Here is a 21,445-nt window from a genome sequence, read left to right as displayed (position 1 = left end):
CCTTTTCTTAAAAAAACACAGCAGGAGCCAAGTCAAACATGTGTTCGGGTGACAGCACTGCTCTAACTGCTAAGCCCAGCTTGCTTACACTGTGCTTTACCTCCACCACGCAGGAGGCAGGACTGCGACTTCAGCTTGGAGAACCACAATCTGGATTGTCACCCCTGAACCCCTTTCGAGGTGGATGTTTGGGTGCACCCTTAGATTCAGACCACTAGGTCTTTGCTGGGCCCCGCACTTCAGAAGGCTTCACTCTGGTCCTCCTACAGCTGTGCCTCCTTTCCACCAGGCAGAAGATCTGCTGGGCTTAGAGACCCACGAAGTTCCTGCCCCAAAGGCCTCGAGCCCACTTTCGGGACCTGTGCATCAGTTATCTGTTGCCGTGTCATAAGCCACCTAAACTTAGGGGTAGGAAGCACCAATCATTTCAATATTATTCTCAGCCCTCTCCGGGTTCTGGGGGCTGGCTGGGTCCGTGGAGAGGCTCTTCCTTGCACCTCTCCTGAGGTCCTGTCAGAGGGTGGCTGGGCTGGAATCACTCATATCTGCAGTTGATCTGGCTGGGGCTGACACCTTGGCTGAGCTGTGGCCAGAGGATCTGCACACGGCCCCTCCATGCGGCTGGTGCTTACTCACAGCCTGGCAACAAGGTTCAAAGAGGCAGGACCAGGAGGAAGCTGAGCCACCTTTTATGACCTAGACTTGGAAATCACACAGTGTCACTTCACCATGCTTTACGGCCTGAGGCAGTCACAAAAATTCATCTGGATTCAAGAGGCGGAGGTAGAGACTCTACTCCTCTTGAGGTGGATGGGTAAGGTCACATTATAAGAAGAATCTATGAGATGGGAGATACTTCTAGGGCTGTCTTTGGCAAATAGACTCCATCTGCAACAGCCTACATGCTGCTCTCCCCCTGAGGTCTTCCTGAGGATGCACCCTGCGGGAGGCAAGGCCAAGGAGCTGCTGCCGGGGCTGGGGTGGATGGAGCCAGCTGCAGGCTGGTCAGGCACCTGCTGGGCGTGCACACGCCACACACAAGGCCCTCTGACCCTGCCAGTGTTAGGGGCAGGCTGCCTGGAGAGCAGCACAGGACCCTTGGACTTGCTTTGAGGAGTCCCTACTGAGAGCAGCATGTGGACAAGATAGAGGACCGCTCCTGGGGGATCTGAGCGATGGCCTCCACTGAGAAGAAAGGGGTGTGGGGAGGAGAAGAGAGATGGAGATAAATGAACCTGCTGTGTGTCCACCAACGTCCTGACAAACAAGTCTCGATTGAGGTGGAAGGGAGGCTCAGGGCTTGCAGTATGCTCTGTGGGATTGTTCGTGGAACTCCAGCTTGCAATGACACACAAGCCAGTTATCATGCAGTGAAAGTCACCGGGCGGATTTGGGCCAAGCTGCAGGCCTCCGTAGCAGGCAGGCGTTAAAGCACCGGTTGTGCATATCTAAGTCACCTGGGGGGACTTGAAGACCTCCTGGTGCCTGGGCCCGCGGGTCTTCAGGATTGTGATGCGATTGGCCGCTTTGTGGCCCATGTGTGGGGATTTTTAAAAGCTCCTAAATGATTCTAATGTGCAGCTAAGTTTGGGGTCCACTGAGCCAGAGGAGCAATAGCAATAACTTGGGCCTTAATGAGGGAACAGCTGGAATAAGTCCAGATGGCAAGGGAAGGCGTTGCAGGTGGGAACAGCTGCAGCAAGAAGGGGCCGTGGGAATACACATTGCAGAATTTGGGGTAATATAGGGGAGCAGTAAAACATAAGGTCAGGTATTCAAAGGTGCTAGTATTAGTAATAGTAAAAAAAAGTGGTGGAGTTCTGCAATCTGTGCTTTGCTGATACATTCTTATTAGGTTCTTACAACAACCCTGTGAGGTAGGTATTCTAATTCCCATTCTACACATGGGAGAACAAAGGCACAGACAGACTGCATGACTTGTCATAGCTAACCCTGAGTTGGGATTTCAATATGTGATTCTTGAATTCTGAAGGCCATACTTGGAGGGTTCCTGGTGCAAATGTGGGTCATTCCAGACTTGACGTAGAGGTAACATAAAGCCAATGTAGTGAACTGGGGTTCGAGCGAAGTGCCGTGTTGGAGTAGGTATCTATGAGGTGGTGAGCATGGCAGGGTAGTGTGGAGGGGAGAAGATGGGATGGTGTGTGTGTGTGTGTGTGTGTGTGTGTGTGTGTGTGTGTGTGTGTAACAGAGAGAGTGAGCGATTAAGCGAGAGAGAACGGTGGCCCATATCCCCTAGAGGATTCAACTCCGGGGACCTGAACAGCTCCTTTCAAGCTGTGGTTCCCTTTCTGCTAGGGGCAAATCACTTGAGGAGGTCTGGACAGTCTTCTATAGCCTGTGTGCCTGTGTGGTCTCATGGAGCCTCAAGCCTTCCGGCCTCAGCACGTGCTATTTTCTTGAACTCTCACATGTTTTCCACCTTTTTCAATGCTGCTCATCTTTGCACGCGTTGCTGAGATGTCACTAGCTCCTGGGGTCAAACGGAGTTTCAAGTTTGAGCTCTGACACATACTAGCCCTGTCTTTCTGGGCAAGTTACTCAACCTCCCTGATTCTCAGCTTCTTCAACTGTAGGAGGAAAAGAGTAAAAATAGTCCTTACCTCAGAAGGTGCTGGGAGGTTCCATGTTATCATGCATGCAAGCTCTTACGACAGAGCCTCATTCAGAATGAGCGCTCCTCAAAGGCTGCACCCACCATGCCCTCGTAGTGCCCACAGCTGTATAATGGCTGCCCCTCTTTGAGACTGGAAGCCCCTTGAGGGCAGAGGCCATGCCTGGTCACCACTGAAGCTCTGTGCCCAGCATGGAGTAGGCATGTTAGGGATTGTTGAATGCTCATTCAGTACCTCTTCCCTCCTTGCCAACAGAACCCCAATGTTGCTGGGAGCAGGGATGTAGCTACCAAATACATCCCACTTTCCATACTCCTTTGCAGCCAGAGATGGCCACGTGATGCATTCTGTCCCACCGGGTCATCTTAGTTTGGGCTCCTAGAAACAGACTCCTTGAAGGCAAGAGTCAAGGGCAAGTAGCTTATTTGGAAGGTGATTCCTGGAAGGGGAAATGAGACAAGGAAGAGAAGCCAAGTGCAGAGAGTGTAAGTGAGCATCACATTATTGCTGGGGGTAACACTGGGGCCATATCCTGCTGGGAACCTTTGAGAGCTGGTATACAGCAGGCCCCCAATTTTCCCACCCGAAGCCCAGAAAGCTGGGGTATTTGCCCACCAACCACTGTCTGTCATTGGTTGACACTGCTTCTGGGCAGCTAACTGTGACCTCTCTGTGTGACTACCTGAGCAAGCGACTGGGGCCAAAGAAAGGTGTTTGTAGAAGAAGGTTTTGTGGAGCCCAGATGATGAATGCCAAGGGGATGTGGGTAGGGCAGGCACCAGTAGTGTCTGTTATGGAAGCGTAAGTCTACATTGTTGTAAGGGATGTCCAGAGAAGCCCCCCAAATGGAGACTGAGTCATCAGATATGGCCCCTTTTGCTCAGGATCTCCCCACTTTCCTTTTGGATAGAATACAGACTTAATGGCTAAAGCTGTGGCAGCCTCCTGTGTACATGAGGCAAAAGCCAAGACAGCCACCAGGACTTCTCTCTGTTCTGACACCTTTTAGTTATTATTTACTTGTGGACATTATGTCTTATAAGAAAAATAAAACCCCTCTCTTTAGCGTTTTAGGTGGCCATTGATATCTGGGTTTCCTGTTACTTGCAGTGTAACTCAATAGAAGTTCAATAATTCAAAAATGTTGAAGAGTGACTGAGGAAGCAGTGGGGTAGAGTGGAGTGGAGAGCATCACTGACTTATAGAGATGCCCAGAGGTTTGACTATTTTCCTATACTGTAAGCTCCTGAGAGCTGGATGGGGATTATTTTTGCTCATTATTTTATCCTCGGCATTTAGACCAATGCTTTGTAGAAGAGACTTGTGATCATTATTTCTTGAATAAACAAATAGCCCATGATCCTGGGGAAGGAGAGGAAGCTACAGATGCTCTAGACACAATTTATTTGAGTTTGCATTTATGGAAAGTCTTTTCATATACCAGATTGTCCTTCCCTTTCGCTAGAGGGAGAAGGGTTGAGGAAGGGAGAGAAGTGAGAGCAAATGAACTAGGATCGAGTATTGAAAGTTGAGTAGGTTAGATTTCCTCTCTCTGAGCCTCAGTTTGCTCATCTGTAAAGTGGGGATAATAACCATACCAGAGTTTGTTGTGAGGATGAAATAAGAGAATGTATAATCAGTGATTTGCAGAGTTCCTGGCACACAGTAGGTCCTCAAGAACGGATACTTGATTATTATTATTGTTTTTGTTATTACTAATAGGTACCTCTACTGGACCCTGTAGAAAATAACTAAGACATGGTCCTTATCCTCAGCTCATGATTCTGATAGGAGGAACTCACTGTATTATGAAGGAGGATAAATCGTATGATTCCCAGTTTATAACTGGAGACATGGACTCTGAAGTGTTATAAAATGTACCTGAGGGCCTGGTACAGATCTGTAATCCCAGCACTTTGGGAGACTGAGGTGGGAGGATCACTTGAGCTCAGGAGCTCAAGATCAGCCTGGGAAGCATGGTGAAAACCCATCTCTACAAAAAATATAAAAATTTAGCTGGGTGTGATGGTGCACACCTGTAGTCCCAGCTATTCGGGAGGCTGAGGTAGGAGCATCACTGGAGCCCAGGAGGTTGCATTGAGTCACAATCGTGCCACTGCACTCCAGCCTGGGAAACAGAGAGACTCTGTCTCAAATAATAATAATAATAAAATAAAAAATAAAAGGTACCTGAGATCAGCTGACTGGTTTGTGGCAGGGATCTCCCAGCAGCACCATGCAGGAACTCTGGAGGAATACTTGAAGTGTTACTCATTTAGGGACACATTCAGCAAAAAAAATTCTGTGACTTGGTCTTGTACCCAGGATCAACATTTGACAAGGGTCCCAGGGGGCTCTCTGTGATGGCAGCTCTAAGCCCAATCTCGCCTCACCTACTTCCCCCCCCATCCTCTGGGCCTCCAAAACCTCCCAAGGCCATTCCAGCTCTGAACTGGAAAATGCGTTTGTTGAAAGGGGTTGAACTGGCATGAAATGACTAAAGGAGGTGCAGTTTAGCAAAGTCATGAACTGGAGATACCTTCTAAATTAGGATGAGGGACTGTATTTCCCAGATTAGTCACTGAGCAAGCTCCTTCATTCTCAGAACTGCCTCGGTGCTGCTGGTTGGACAGTTATTCTCACCAACAAGAAGGCAGACCACGGTGAGTCCATCTGCAGCTGGTCCGGCTTACTGAGGGGAAGAGAGAAGACTTCCCCTTGTAACCTGGCTGGAAGCCTTCCCAAGGTGGGTGAGGACATTTCCAAAATATTTTTATGCTAATTAATGGAGGTATTAAAACGTACTGGCTAAATAATGCTGCCATAGAAAGAAGCTCAGGATGGAAGCATGTCTAACTTCCCTGTAAGTAGGCTTCCTTGTTGAGCATTAAAACCCTCACAAATTCCCTTGTGGCTTCATCATAGACTCTGTGGTGACCACTACCTATGGACCACTATTATGAGACCACTGTCTCATAAAGTGACTTTCTAAAGGCCTCAGATGGTCATCTTCAGAGCGTGGAGGAAGAGGGGTCTGGGGCTGAGAAGACTTGATTGGTCTCAGGCTCAAGAAATCAGTACCAGCCCAGGTAATGCTGGACTTTGGGTCTCTCCCCGTGCCTCCTTTGATAGTTTGGTGTCTTGAGGCACAAGGCAAGGGGACCTCTCCTTCCTCCAGCATCTTGTCACCTAAGATATGATTTTCCTATGGTGACACATTCCCACAGGCATAGGTCAATTCTTCGTGTGAAACAAATCAGCAAAAAAAAAAAAATCATCATGGGACTCGCCATAAATCCTCAAGAGCATGTAGTGGGGTGGCGGGTGAAGTGTGAAGGCATGAAGTTTTTGTTCCTGGTGTTTCTCTCTACCCTCGTCCCCTTCTCCATTCTGGCTGCTGTGTGCATTTTGTTCTCATTGCCTCGGGAGAGGATGGTCCAGCAGAAACTCGGAGAAAGAGAATGTCAGCTCTTGGCCTTGAAGATGCAAAATCTTAGGCCTCCGGGGATGAGATGAGAAGGACTGATGGGCATTGGTGATGGAAGTGGGGAGGAGAGCTGGGAACAAGTTGAATTTCTGGGCCTGGAGATGGCAAGGTTTCTTCTGGGTGGGGAAGGAAGAGAGATGGAGGGGACACAATAAAGGAGAGAGGTCCTGAGGCCATGTGGGCTGGAGGAGACTCAGCCTCCAGGCACTGCCCAACCCCTCCTGGAGAGGGGACTTGGGTCACCCACCAATGATGCCCAAGGGCTCTCAGTCAGCGCCTCCACACCCTCCAGCTTATTACTGCATTACCATCCAGCATCAACACATGGGAGTTGCAAGGGTGGTCCTTTCTGTGGATGGCTGGTGGGACCTCCTAGCCCAGAGGGGAACCTCCAGTCACATCCCGAGGGCTTGTCTGGCACCTTCTACTTCTCCCTCATGGATGTTCCTGTTTCAGCATCTCAGGCCATCTGCAAACTGTGGAGATGGGGTGGGGGTCTGGACATCTGCTGGGGTAGCAGTGATAGAAAGGACAGGAGGACAGGCTCCCTCAGCACTTCTACCTCCCTGAACCTGCCAGGGTCCACCTGCGGAGGTGGGGCGATGGTGACCTGCAGTCCCCAGGAGCCCTTTAATTACAGAAGCTCATGGCGTGCAGAGGGAGGCGAAAGACGGGCCATGGGGTCACGCAAATCTGAGGACTGGCTCCAACTCCACCTTTGTCTCCCTCTTCGGAAAGCTGAACAGGGTGCAACGTGAGAAGGCCGTCTTCCTTCCTGCCTTGCAGGCGCTCTGGGGATGCTGCTTGTTTTCTCTGCTCTGCCAACTCTCCCCTGGGGACTCTCCTCCCGGCCAGGCTGCCCTGGAGGGTGGAGTCTCCCCACTGCCCTCCTGCTCCACCCCCCAGTCCACAGACCTTTTCATTTAAAGAGTTCATTGCTACAGGAAACAGATGGGAGTCACAAAAATAATAAACAGAGAGAATTTCAAAGGTTCCGGAAGCTCAGAGTCATGGTCTCAGGGCCATCGTTAAAGACTTCCTTCTGAGATGGGGCCTGAAAATGACTGCAGTCACTGGTGTTTCAGCCACTGGGATGGCCAGGCAGGGACCTGCAGTGCTGCAAACTGTCAGCCCCTGGACTAGTGTGTAACTCTCACAGTCGTCTTGCAATGGGAGGGTGTCATGACCCCCACTTTACAGATGTAAAACCTGAGTTCAGAAAGCAGGATTGGCCGCATAATTTAGGACGTCCAGTGTAAAATAAAAGTGTGGGGCCCTTGGTTCAAAAATTAAGAACTTCAAGACGGAAACCACAGCAGAGTGTTAAACCAAGTGAGGTGTCCTGGTCACCGGCCCTGAGTGACTGCCTGGGACACAGGCTGGTGAGGTCAACCCTGTCGGAGATTAGGTAACTAGCCCAAGGACACCAGCTAGTGAGAGGCAACTGCGGTTTTCATACAAGGTCTAGGACAGCCTTCAGCTGAATTTTGCTATCTTCCTGGTCTTTACCTGCGGACACCCCCATCCCTCCCTCCCACCCACCATGGCTTGGCTGTCGGCCTTATTTTTATAACTTAAAAAGCATCATTAAAAAGTAAAGCATGACTTCAAGACACCAACACCACACAAATCCTGATGTTGCTCCAAGAAGCCCTTTGGCTCTTGCTAAAACGGAAGCAGAAGAGGCGATTGGGCATTGCCCCACCTCCTCCTCCATTCAATTAACTTGACAAGGAAACATTTTTGAGACAGATGATTCTCATTTTTAATGCAGTTTGAAAGTCCCTAGGGGCAGGAAGACACTCGGGCTTGCCTACTTCAGGAAGTGGTGTCTTCCCTCCAATTTATATGAACTTCATTTTAAGAGACCTCAGCTGGCTCAGCCCACATACATAAGCTTCCCCAATGGGATATGCATAATATAGGGTTTACGGCACACATTCGACGCAATAGCTTAATACATGTTTATAAGAATATATATTTGTATTTTATGCTATTATCACAGTGGTTCTCAGAGGAGAGAACGACTTTACACCTTAGGGGAACATTTAGCAATGTCTGGAAGCCATTTCTGCTGTCACAGCTAAGAAGCAGCTGCTATCGTCTTGTAGTGGGTGGGGCTTGGGGGTGCTGCTAGACATCCTACCGTGCACAGGGGCGACCCCAACAAGAGAGAAGTATCCAGCCCAAAATGTCAGTGCTGAGGCTGAGAAGCCACAACAAGCAATCATAATTAATTTTGGCATTGTCAAGGAATGAAATAGATTACTGGGACTGGAACCCCACTTTGTAAAAAATCTGCCCTTAGGAAGTAAATTTTTGAGTGCTGCCAACTGAATTTGTGACTATTATGTGATAACTAACTGGGTCTCAAGTTAGGAGTCAGTTGAACCTCAGATAATCTTCACAACTCCAAGAAGTTTGAATTTTCTTTCTTTCTTTTTTTTTTTTTTTTTTTAGAGGCGAGGTCTTGTTATGTTGCCCAGGCTGATATCGAACTCTGATACTCAAGTGATTCACCTGCCTCGGCCACCTAAAATGCTGGGGATACAGGCATGAACCACCACATGCCTGGCCAGAAGTTTGAATTCTTACACTCATTTTGTTGATGGGAACACTGAGCCTCAGAGAAGAGAATTAGGGCAGGACTTCCTGCAGGTGGTTTTACCCAGAGATGCTGTCCAACAGTCAACCAGGACAACCTGAGTTCTTTCTCTCAAAGATCTACTTTTATTTCTTGGTACCAGGCCAGCTGGGCTTACCCCACTCGTCGGAGCTGGGGGATACCCACCTCCCTACCTCTGGTTTAAGAATCTCTCCTCCTTGCATCTGCTCACAGTAGATCCTGTTTTTCCTTCCTTTCATATACCCCATCTACAGTACTATCTACAGTACTTGCTTTTTCTTTAAGGGAAGCACCCTCTTTCCAGAAGCTAGAGGTAGACAGACTCTGAGTCTGGGAATGGAGTGTGTAAACCAGGTGATAGCAGCCAATGTATTAAGTTACCCTGCCCACAGTGACTGGCTTGGGATAGTCACATAACCCAGTCTGAACCATGAGAGGTTTGCTGCCCTATTGCTATCCCAGAGGACCCAGCCTAAGGCTGAACTCCAGTGAGCTGCCAGATAAAACACAGGTGGCCCAGTTAATTAATTCAACAACGAATATGTTTTTAGTACAAGTATGTCCCAAATGGGCCAGGGACAGTGGCTCATGCCTGTAATCCCAGCACTTTGGGAGGCCGAGGTGGGCTGATCACTTGAGGCTAGGAGTTGGAGACCAGCCTAACCAACATGGTGAAACCTATTTCTACTTTCAATAAAAATGCAAAAAATTAGCCAGTTGTGGTGGCTGGTGCCTGTAATCCCAGCTACTCAGGAGGCTGAGGCAGGAGAATAGCTTGAACCCAGGAGGCAGAGGTTGCAGTGAGCTGAGATTGTGCCACTGCACTCCAGCCTGGGTGTCAGAGTGAGACTCTGTCTCAAAAGAAAAAGTATCTTCCAAATATTTAGCGGGACATACTCATACTAAGTAAAGTACTTCTTGTTTATCTGAAATTAAAGTTTAACTGACGTTTTATATTTTTATTCGCTTAAATCTGGCAACCGGTCAGCGGAAGCTAAAAAGGAGCTGCCTCTTGGTGATATCAACGTGAGCCCTGAACTGTACCTAAAGCCTAAGTGCGCATGGACTTGTCGCTGAAAGATTGTTCAGGAATTTTCTGGACCTTATCAAGGCCTTGGCCTTAGGAAATGTAGAAAGTCTTGTGAGGTGACTACACTTCCTTGCCCGTCACAGTGCTCAGCGTCCAGTGACAATAAAGACTTACTGGGTAACAAGGCTCTGTGCATAGCTCACTTCTAATAACTACCTTCATTTTTTTGAGCATTTACCATGCCCCAGACACTGTGCTTTAACTTAAACTACTTCCCACCCTTCAAATATATGTGAGATAAGTAACACCACACCCATTTCACAGGTGAGAAAACTGGGGTCTGGAAAGGTGGCTTACCCTTGACTTCAGGGCACAGGCTGAGAAAATGAGAAACAGAGAACTTGAACCAGGTCCTCCTGGCTGCAACGCCCGTGCTGCTTTCTTGACAGCTTGCCACCTCTCAGGCCCCACACCTTGCCTGCTGGTCAGGCCCCTTGGAAGGAACCTAGTGTTATCCCTGACCCCGCTCTTCCTCTCTCAGTCCCTGAAGGCCCCCATTAGCTGCCCACCTCCTGCTTGAAACAAGCCGCAGAACATCTGGAAGCCCTGGGAGGCCGTTTCTTTGACAACCTTCGATTTAAAAGCTCATGGAAATTCTTGCTCCAACTGCTGTGACGTGAGCAGCCCAGGTACACAGCCCTCTGGAGGCCAGAAGGGGCTGCCAACATCTGCTTCCCATTACCTGGAGGAGGGACTTCACCACCAGTCGCTGGTAACAGGAGACCCTGGCCTCTGATTTATGGCCCAATTGGAATGAGGCCTCGGAGCAATTACTTGTTGGATTGAGCCGGGAGAGGGGCTAGAGCTTTGCAAAGTGGAAAGCAGCGCCTGGCTGGCAGCACTGTCTCCCCAGGCAGACAGGGACCATCCAGTGAGTACCTTCTTACTGACTTAAGTTACCTAACTTTCATGGATCATTGCCTATGTACCAGGCACTCTTCTAAGTGCTTCATGAATATTCATTCAGTTAAGCCTCCTTAGGAGGGAGATGCTATGATCATCCCATTTTATGGTTGAGAAACTGAGGCCCCCAAAGATTATACGGCTTGCTGCAGTCACGTAGCTAGGCACATAGACTCCACTGGATTTGAATCTAGGCCCCGGAATTCATCCTCTCAACCGTTATGCTGCTCTGCAAATGAATAATCTTTAAAACATGTAAATTGGACCACTAGATTCCCAGCTTAGAACCCCGAGTGGCTTCTAATGACGGAGTGAAACCCAAAGTTCTCAAACTGTAAGAACCTCTGGTCTTCTGTTCTCCTTGCCCGTTCCCCTCCAGCCACCTTGCCTGTTCTTGCTTCCTTTTGTTCATTTCTTTTCTTTTTTTTTTTTTAAAAGAAAAAAACCAGCTCTATTGAGCTATAAATAACATAAGGCTGGGCATAGTGGCTCAAGCCTTTATCCAGCAGTTTGGGAGGCTGAGGTGTGGAGGTCAATTGAGCCCAGGAGTTTGAGGCCAGCCTGGGCAACACAGCAAGATACCACTTCTACAAAAAATTAGCCGGGCGTGATGGTGCACACCTGTAGTCCCAGCTACTCAGGAGGCTGAGGCAGGAGGATCTCTTGAGTCCAGGAGGTCAAGGATGCAGTAAGCTATGATTGTGCTCCTGTACTCCAGCCTGGGTGACACAACAAGACCCTGTCTCCAAAACAAAAAATAAAAAAAAAATCTCATAAAACTCACCCATTTAAAATGTACAGCTCAATGGTTTTAGTATCATATATTCACAGAGTTGTGCAATGATCATCACAATCAAATTTTAGAATATTTTCATCATCCCCAAATTCCCCATCAGTGGTCATTCCCATTCTCCCTCCCCTCTAGCCCCTGGTAACCATGAATCTGCTTTCTGTCTCTACAGATTTGCCTATTCCTGGCATTTCATACATATGGAACCATACAATATGTGTTTTTTTTTTTTTGTGACTGGCTTCTTTTACTTGGCTTAATGTTTCAAGATCCATCCACATTGTCTCATGAATCAGTACTTTATCCCTTTTAGAGGCCAAACCATATTGTGTTGTATTGGTTTGCACTTTATCCATCCATTAGTTGGTGGGCATTGGGGTCATTTCTACTTTTTGGCTCTTATAAATAATGCTGCTGTGTACACGTGTGTATTTTGCCTGGACCTCTGGTTCTTTAGACATGCTAAACATGCTTCCCTTGCAGTGCTGTTGCCCTTGCCATTTCCTCCCCCCGCTGCTGCCTTCCTCCAGGTCTTCCTGTGGCTGGCCCCTCACTTCATATCCCTGTCCTCACACCACTTCCTCATATGGGTCCTCCAGACCACCCCCTCTGTTTGTCATTCTCTCCCCCATCTTCTGCTTTAGTTCTCTTTCTTGGCCTTGCCACTACAGGAAATTACTTTATATACTTCTTTGAGTACTGGGATTCTCTCTGTTTCTCTACCTAATGTGGAAGCTCCATGAGGATGGGGACCTCCTTGGTCTCAGTGCCTGGCGCATAGAAGGTGCTCAATCAGTAGACAATGTGTGAATCAAGCAATGCAATGGAGCATGGATGACTTGCTCCAAGGCAGCACAAGGCTTCTAAGTAGTGAGCGAGACATACCCAGTGACTCCAAATGGTAACCAGGGTGCTCCCAGGATTGCTATACCTGCAAGGTCTCAACTTAGTCTTTCTAATTTCCCTGCAAGAGTGTAGGGGAGAGAGAAGAGCAAACCAATAAACCAATAGGATGCTGCTACAGGAAGCAAGGACAATGTGGCTGCTGAGAGTAGGCACTTTTGCAGGAGACATCTGGGTTGTTATTAGCTACTTCTGAGCTTGGTGACAATGAACCAATCCATTTTATTTTCTGGGCCTTGATTTTCTCAATTGTCAAAGGGAAGTAATAATAGTACCTTCTTTACTAGATGTTTATGAGGGCAAATTGAAATAATGTGGGTAAAATGTTGAACACATGTGTTGGCTATTTTTGTGTGGATGGATGTAGGCATCAGGGAAGCAGAGACAGCAAGGAGGATGGGCAGGTAACTAGCCTGGAAGGGAAGGTGGGAGGAATCCGTGCTGGCTTCCTGGGGGAGGTAGCATCTAAGCTGGGACCAATAGGATGTGGTCCCAGGGAACATGACATCCCTTCTCTTTCTCCACCTCCAGTTCAGGCTCCAATATATCAGAGGAGGACTCTAGGAAGTCATTCCACTACCTTTGCCTCCCTGCTGATGAGTCCGATATTTGGCAAGAAGGCTCATAGGACAAGAGGCAACTTGACATAGTGCTTAAGCTCAGAGTTCAGATCAGATGGGGTAACCTTGTGTTCAAATATCTCTGGCTTCCTGACTGACTAACTGTGTGCCCCTGGGCCATGTGCTAAACCTCTCTGGGCCTGCATGTCCTTGCCTATAAGTGGGGGTGATGAGAACAGTGCCAACAGCACAGGGTGAGAATTCAGTGATGTAACACCCGGCGAGCACTTGGCACGTGGGGAGTATCAGATCAGTGTCAGCCCTCAGCCTTGGTGGAATCCCTCTCTCACCTCAAAGTCTCTTGCCTCCAGTGTTTTCCCAGAGCAGTAGCAAAAGCAGGCAAGTAGTTTTGCTTCAAGAGCTGGAGCAAAGACTGGGAGAATGGAGCCCAGGTCAGCCCCGTACTTGCCATGTGGTTTGGGAAGAGTGAACTCAACCCGCAGAGCCTGTAGGAAAACCGTCACTGGTAAGGGGGAAATGAGATAAAGACGGTCAAGCCCTTGCTGCTTCCTGTCTCCCTGGGAATCCCTAAGAACATTCCCCAGCCTCCTCCTTTGCCCTCATCCCTCTCCCAGGGCTTAATTGGGCAGCTGCCGTCAGTTTGCACTTAACCTTCTCCCCATCTGCCCTCGATGGAAAGAATTAACGCTAATCCCTGAGCTGCTTCCCTGCGTGTCGATGGAAGTGTCAGAGTGCAGGGCCTGGGAGCCAGCTCAGCTCAGGCCTCCCAAGTAGTACAGCCCAGCTCCAGTGCTCAGGGGCTCCCCAAACATGCCTACCCCAGAGTCTCTGCTCCTTTGTCCTGGAGCAGTGGGGGACAGCCCTCCCAGCCAGTGAACCACCTTCCTCCTCACCCTGTTCTTGTCCCTCTAAGGCCAACACTGTCCTATAGAAATACAATGTCCTATAGAAATAATAGAAATACAATAGAGCCACATAAGTTATTTACAATTTTCTGGTAGCCACATTAAAACAACCCAAAGGGTAATAGATGAAATTTTAATAACACACTTTAATCCAATATATCCCAAATATGATCTTTTTAACATATAACCAATGTGCACAATTTTTAACAAGATATTTTATGTTCTTTCTTTGCATACCCAGGCTCCCCAGTTCAGTGTGTGTCTTATGCTTTTATGGCACATCTCAATTTGGATACTAAAATTTTCATGGGAATATTTGATCTGCATTTAGACTTCACAAAACTTGGAGCTGAAAAAGATTCACCTACCTAAGTTGATCCAGAACCTCATAAAAGTTTTCCAATCACCAAATCAAGTATGAGTTTTTAAGTTTAAATGTAAAAAAAAATACAATTAAATAACACAAACAATTCAGCTCATCAATCACATTAGCCACATGTCAAGGCCTCGGTGGCCATGTGTAGCTGGTGGCTACCATATTGGGTGGTGCAGCTCTGGCCTTCACCAAATTTCCCACAGCTGCTCCATGGCAGGCCTCTCCAGGAAAATGTGTGGTGCACTGGAGGTGGGAACTCTGCCTCCAATTTGCTGTGTGACTTTGGGTGAGTGTCTCTGCCTCTCTAGGCCTTTCTTTTCCCAGCTCTCAAATCCTTCCATTTAAAGAAAGTGAGTGCCTATGACTCACAACACCTTGTTCTAGGCTCTGGGAGTGCACAGCAAAGAGCATGCAGTACCCCTTCTCACAGAGCTTCATTCTGGGCTGCGAAATGGTCATCAGAACTGTGATTACATTTATGGAACCCTTTCTGTATGCCAGGCACTGTTGGAAGCCTTTGACATTAGCCAACTCTTTTTACCATCACAGTAGCTTCATGGGGAAGATGCTGGCATCATTGTTTCTCATGGGAAAACTGAGCCACACAGAGCAGTTAAGAAACTTGACCAAGGTCACCCAGCTTAAATGGGGCTGTGGTGGGATTTGAACCCAGTCAGATTGGCTATAGTGTGAGTGCTTTCATCACCTACTTCTCCTGCAGGTTGAACATTCCTACTTCAAAATTCCAAAATCTGAAGCAGTCCAAAATCTGAAACTTTTGGGGCACTGACATGAAGCCACAAATGGAAAGTTCCACACATAAGTACTCAACACAAGCTTTGTTTCATGTGCAAAATTATCGAAAATATTTCATAAAATTACTCCTTCAGCCTATGTGTATAAAGTATATATGAAACATAAGTGAATTTCCTTTACTGTTTTTGTACTCACAACCCGTCCCTTCCACTCCAAGCTCTGTAAGCATCTGGCATCTTGGCTAGTTTGCTGCTTCCGAGGCGCCGGGGGGTTCATGCATTTTAGACTTTGTGTACTCCCGGGACTAGACATGATTCCAAAGTGCTGCTGACTTGGGTCCCAATCCCCAAAATATCTCATTATGTATATGCAAATATTCCAAAATCTGAAAAAATCCAAAATCTGAAACACTCTGGTCCCACACGCTTCGGATATGGGATACTCATCTCTCTAATGAATGTAGAGTGGCAGTGATGGCTGCTGAGAAAAGCAGCAAGGCAGAAAAAAGTGTGTGTGTGGGGGGCTGCTATTTTAGATAGAGGGGAAAGAGGCTCCCTTTCCTCCCGGCTACACAGACCATCCCTAACATCCCTTGCACCTCTATCAAGGGCCTACCATGTGCCAGACTTTTAAAGGGTCTTGGAGGCCCCAGGCAGTGCGTGATGGGCCAGGGTCTGTGAAGGTGTGCCCCACATTGAAGAGGAGCTGGACATCTGAACTGCCAAGCACAGCCAGACCTGCCAGGCAGGTGTGTCATGTGGGCTGGGAGCCATGGTCAACAGCTGCCAGGCGGAGCCAGGCTTGTGCCAGGGACTGTAGTCAACAGAAGCAGCTGCCCTCCAGTGTTTACTGAGCATTTATTTTCTCTCCTTCTTTCTTCTTTCCCTTTTTCAGCCCATCGTTCCTAGCCTTACCCCTTGCCCTTTCTTCCCTCTTTCCTCCCTCACTCCTTACCTCCCATCCACCCACCTACCCAGTGTTTATTGAAGGCCTACTATGTGCCAGACATGGTGTCAAGGCCTAGGGACACTGTGGTGAATAAAATGTTCCTGTCCTCGAGGAATGTTGCAGTCCATTTGGAAGGACCCACAGATGAATCTGTAATATCTGCTGAGAAAAGATGGATGTGCTCTTTGAGAATAACAGTGAGATGAATTGGCGGAATTAATTACTCTTTGTACATGGAAGGACACTATAGATAAAGTTCAAAGGCAAATGATAGGCTGGAGAAATACTTGCACGCTCAGGGATGCAGAAGGAGCCCACATCTATGTCTAGAGCTCACCGTCAGGGCCTGGCACAGAGCACCATTCCCTTCATAGCGGGGCTTGCTCTTATTTTTTTCCACTCTCTTCTTTTTTTTTTTTTTTTTAATGCACCGTCTGTTCTACATAAAATGATTGTATCCTGTTGGTAGATCAGGGCCCCAACTTCCTGACTCAATGATTATGACATGAAGTCAAACAAGAACAAAGGTGTCATGGGAGCAATCCACCCAAGCTCCAGCCTTGAACTAGAGAGAGTCCCTGACCCAAGGATCTTGAGTCCAGTGTGGGTGACAGTGCAGACACTAAGCAAAGGCTTTTCAGGGTAGTTTATGGGAAGGGGCGGGATAGGTGTGGGGAGCTTCAAAGAGGGTCATGCTGTGCAGACTCTTGGGGGCAGGAAGGGATAGTGGGAAGAGTGACAGCTAAGGGGAGTCCTCAAGCATGGGGAGTAGTTAGCTAGGTGCCAAGGGGAGGGGAAAATATTCTAGGCAAAAGGAACTGTTTGTGCAAAGGTCTAGAGGCAGCAGAATTTAGACCCTGACATACACACACACACACATACACACACACATACACACATTGCAGACACAGAGTCTCCTCCATTTCACAGGAGTCTGAGTCAGGGAATCATGAAAGATGGGGGTGGAGAGGTAAATGTGTCGGATTACAAAGGGTCTGGTAAGTTATGCAAGGAGGTTGGACATCATTTGAAGATCAATGGGAAGCCTTTGAAGAATTACAAGCTAAGGAATGGTTGTTTCAAATTTGTGTTTTAGAAAGATCATGTTGGACACATTCTGAATAATGGAGTGGGGAAACTGGAGCCAGTTAAGAGGCTGTTGCCAGACATCCAGGGGAAAACTGATACGGGCTTGAAATAAGGAAATGGCCATGGGGATGGAGAAAAATGGATGGAGGTCAAGGTCAAGATCAATGTGAGCCGGGCGTGGTGGCTCACGCCTGTAATCCCAGCACTTTGGGAGGCTGAGGCGGGCAGATCACAAGGTCAGGAGATCGAGACCACGGTGAAACCCCATCTCTACTAAAAAAAAAAATACAAAAAATTAGCTGGGCATGGTGGCGGGCGCCTGTAGTCCCAGCTATTCAGGAGGCTGAGGCAAGAGAAGGGCAGTGAACACTGGAGGTGGAGCTTGCAGTGAGCCGAGATCGCGCCACTGCACTCCAGCCTGGGTGACGGAGCAAGACTCCGTCTCAAAAAAAAAAAAAAAAAAAAAAGATCAATGTGAAAGGTTGAGGCTGCAGCTGCAGCTCTAGAAATGGGAGTCACAGGTGGACAGACAAGACCCGAATCAGGGAGCAGCGGCAGCCCCTCAGGGAGACTGCATCATGCCAAGAAAGAAGGGACCAAACGTTTGATGCTGGGTTCTGTGTTTGGATCAAAAGCTGGGAGATTCCTGGGTTCTTGCCTTTGTCCCTCCCTTGCCGGCTGTTTGAGTTTGGGATGTTCACGTCTCCTCTCTGGGTTCGTTCTCCCCATTTGTAAGATGCTATGACTTGAATAGGATCAACGATCCTCACTGTCCCATGGAGCCCTAGGAGTCCTTGGGAAGTCAGTCCTTCAGCAGCAGGTGCTGAGGTGGCATTTGGTGGCTGTGGCTTGGAACTGTCACCTTCTCTTTAAGCCCAGTAGTTCCGCTTCAATTTGTTTTGTAATTTGGCCTTCTGACTCAGCTTTGATTTGAAGAAAGGGTTCCATGATTCAAAAGAGTTTGATGAGGGATGACCTCTCATGTTCCATCTGGCAGAAGGTAGAGCCACACCCAGTTGGGAGTTTCCCTGATGCTAGGAAGAGTGACATCTCTGTGAGTCAGAGGGAATTATCAACTATAGACCTTATGGCACTGTTGGGTGCAGACTCTAGATCCAAGGAAAACTCATGACCCTGCACCCAGGGGTCTAAGTGGACTGGTCTGAAGGGTTAGCATCTCCAACCCAAGTACTCCAGGGGTGACAAATAAGATTCAGCTCTGGCAGTGGATGGTAACATTGCCTGGGGCTGCACTGAAGAGAACTCGGTGAGGATAAAGTGCTGTGATTGATTAGCAATGTCTTCTCTGGACAGCAAATGGGTGGTAATGGTGTGTGTGCCATGAATCTGCTAGCTTTGATCTAATCTTTGCTGTTTAACAGGGACATGAACTCTCATTCTCATCATAGCCCCAGGCTGCTCTATTGTGCGATCTCTTCTTTCTCCTCCTTTTGTTGTTGAGTACTTCAAAGGTCTACCCTGGCCCTCTTCCCAGTGGACCGGTCACTTCAGGAAACGAATGGGCTGCTCTCTGGAGGAAGCCAGATCACTCAATGAGTTCCCATTTCTCTAGAATTAGATGGTTAGTCATGCTGACCAGGGGCAGTAGGTGGGCTCAAGGCCAGGAAAGCACAATGCTTCTTTGCTGAGCCCCCAGGGCATGGGCCTTGTTTCCCAAAGGTATCCAAGGCCATGTTCAGGAGGCTCTTGCCATCACTGGGATCCCACTTGCTGCATCTTTGAAGGACTGCCAATGCTAATGGTTGGGGTGGAGGCAGGAGGGAGAAAGGGCACTCTGCTACTCAGGAAATTAAAAACCTGCCATTCTCTTTAATATTTTAAAAAAGTAATCTTCATGACATAAATAAATCATGTTTATTGCAGAAAAACTGAAAAACATGGATAAGCAAAAAGTAGAAAATAAAAGACATCTATGCTCCGATACCTAGAGAAAAGCATTATTTCAACAAGTTGGTGTGTATCTTTCCAGACTTCAGCAGCTCTAGGCACCAGCCCCTCAGAATGGACGATGGCTGTAGACCTGGGGTGAGTGGAGGCCTCCCAGCTGTGCCAGGCATTAACCCTGTAGTTGCTGGCTGGTGGGAAGGTCTAGGGTTCCTGGGGGTGGAGCCAGGGCAAATGGGGTGGCCTGCATGGGGCTCAAACGACAGCCCTTTCCAATGAGACAGGGACTAGTTTGTTAACAAGCTGAGCTGGCACTTTATGGATAATTCTCAGTGGTGTCTATCCCTACTTCTCCTAGGGTATAATTTGACATATTGGCTGGATGCAGGCCTGGGCTTAGAAATACTACTGCTGGTTGGCGTTAGGAGGGGTCACTTCCTAGTCAACATCCCAATTTGCATTTGAAACTGTTGCTCCTGGAGGGTGAGTTGAGCCATACATATCCCTTTCTCTTTTTATAAATCCATATTTCCCTCATCACCCTCTCCCCACAACAGGGACTGAGAGGTTTCCTGGAAGAAAAAGAATCTGTGATCCTTGTTTTTACTTTAGGAGTTGAGGGTAAAAACAACTTCACCTTCTGGGCGAGGCTGGCCTCAATCTAGAGCACACAGAAAGGATCACAGGATTCTAGAACAGATACCACAAGAGAAAACACAGCCTGGACAGGTGCCAGGACTCAGCACCCAGGCCCTGGTGGCTGGAGGTGAGGGTCCCTTCTGAGCATGGTTTGAGGCTGGCACTAGAACCTTCCTGATCCAGCCACCCTAGAGGAGTGGGTACCCCATGGGGAAGATCATGAATAAAAATTTAATAGTTCTAACACTTTGGAGCTCGGGCAACATTGCTATAGGGCCCTTCTCAACTGCACGAGTACACAGTTCTGAAGGGACAAAGAAGTATCCCCAGTTTACGAGTCCAGCCAGCAACTGTAGATCTTGTACAACCTGATCAGATCTGGGAGGGGCAGAGAATGGCGTAGAACCAGCTGCAGCTATATGGCCCAGTCTGCGAGATTTGACTGAACTTCTCTCTCTTTACCAGGCAGCAAAGAGCTCAGGGCTTATTTGACAAGTGGTTAAACTTAGTGATTAAGAGCACAGATTCTGGAGCCAGACTGCTTGGGTTTGAATCCCATCTCTACCACTTATTTTCTTTGTGACTTTGGGCAAGTGGCTTCACCTCTCTGTGCCTCAGTGTTCTCATTTGTAAAGTGGGAGGACACATAGTGCCTATCTTAGAGAGTTGTTATGAGGATTAAATTAATATATGTAAAATTAGATGTAGCTGATTGTTATGTTTGCTGACACACACATACACCCTTACGTGGTCTTGAAGTTGCAGCATTTAGGAATGGGAACACTGGAAAAGCTGGAAATTCTTGTTAATTTGGAACGTGAGGCTTTGAAGTGGTTTTTTTTTTGTTTGTTTTGTTTTGTTTTGTTTTTTGAGACAGGGTCAGCTGGAGTGCAATGGCGGGATTTTGGCTCACTGCAACCTCCACCTCCTGGGTTCAAGTGCTTCTCGTGCCTCAGCCTCCTGAGTAACTGGGATTACACGCGTGCACCACCACACCTAGCTAATTTCGGAATTTTTAGTAGAGATGGGGTTTCACCATGTTGGCCAGGATCGTCTTGAACCCCTGGCCTGAAGTGGTCCGCCCACCTCGGCCTCCCAAAGTGCTAGGATTACAAGTGTGAATCACCGTGCCCGGCCCTGGAGTGGTTCTTAAATTTGAGGACGCATCAGCATCATCTGGTAGGCTGCTTCTTAAAGCACAGATTTCTTGGCCCCACCCCCAGTCGGTCTGGGTGTGACTGAGCATCTGTATTTCTCACAAGCTCCTAGATGATGCCCATGCACTGCGGTCCACAGATCACACCTGGAGCAGCACCAGTTTTGAATATTGTTATAAATCTATTTTATTTCTTCTTTTTACTGAAGTATAATCTTCTCTGACATTTTGTAACCAGACTGTAAACTTGACAAGGGCGGGGGCCGTGACCTTACTCGCCATTGAATACACAGCATCTGACGTGCTGTAGATGCCTGATAAATATCGGCTGAAAGGAGGAAAGCAGCAAGCTTTTTGCACTCAACAATGTTCTTGTGTACATTTTTCATGTTAATAAATATTCTCCCACAACATTGTTTGGTTGGTTGCATAGTTTTCCCTTGTATGGATGTAAGTGAGAGAACAACTTGAGCTTGCTGGAACAAAAAGGAAGCATTCAGTCTAAGTAGGCAGGGTGCCTCAGTGACTGGAACCAGGAAGCTGAGAACCAACAGAAGGATCTTTCCTGTTGCCTCCCATCTGCATCTCCCTGTGATGGCTTCTTTCCCTTTTTGGGACTTTTCTGTCCATATGACATCCAAGATGGCTGCTTACA

Source organism: Macaca nemestrina, chromosome 2 (assembly GCF_043159975.1).
Source record: "Macaca nemestrina isolate mMacNem1 chromosome 2, mMacNem.hap1, whole genome shotgun sequence".
Lineage (NCBI taxonomy): Eukaryota > Metazoa > Chordata > Mammalia > Primates > Cercopithecidae > Macaca > Macaca nemestrina.
The sequence above is the reverse complement of the archived record's forward strand: the minus strand, read 5'-3'. Positions refer to the sequence as shown.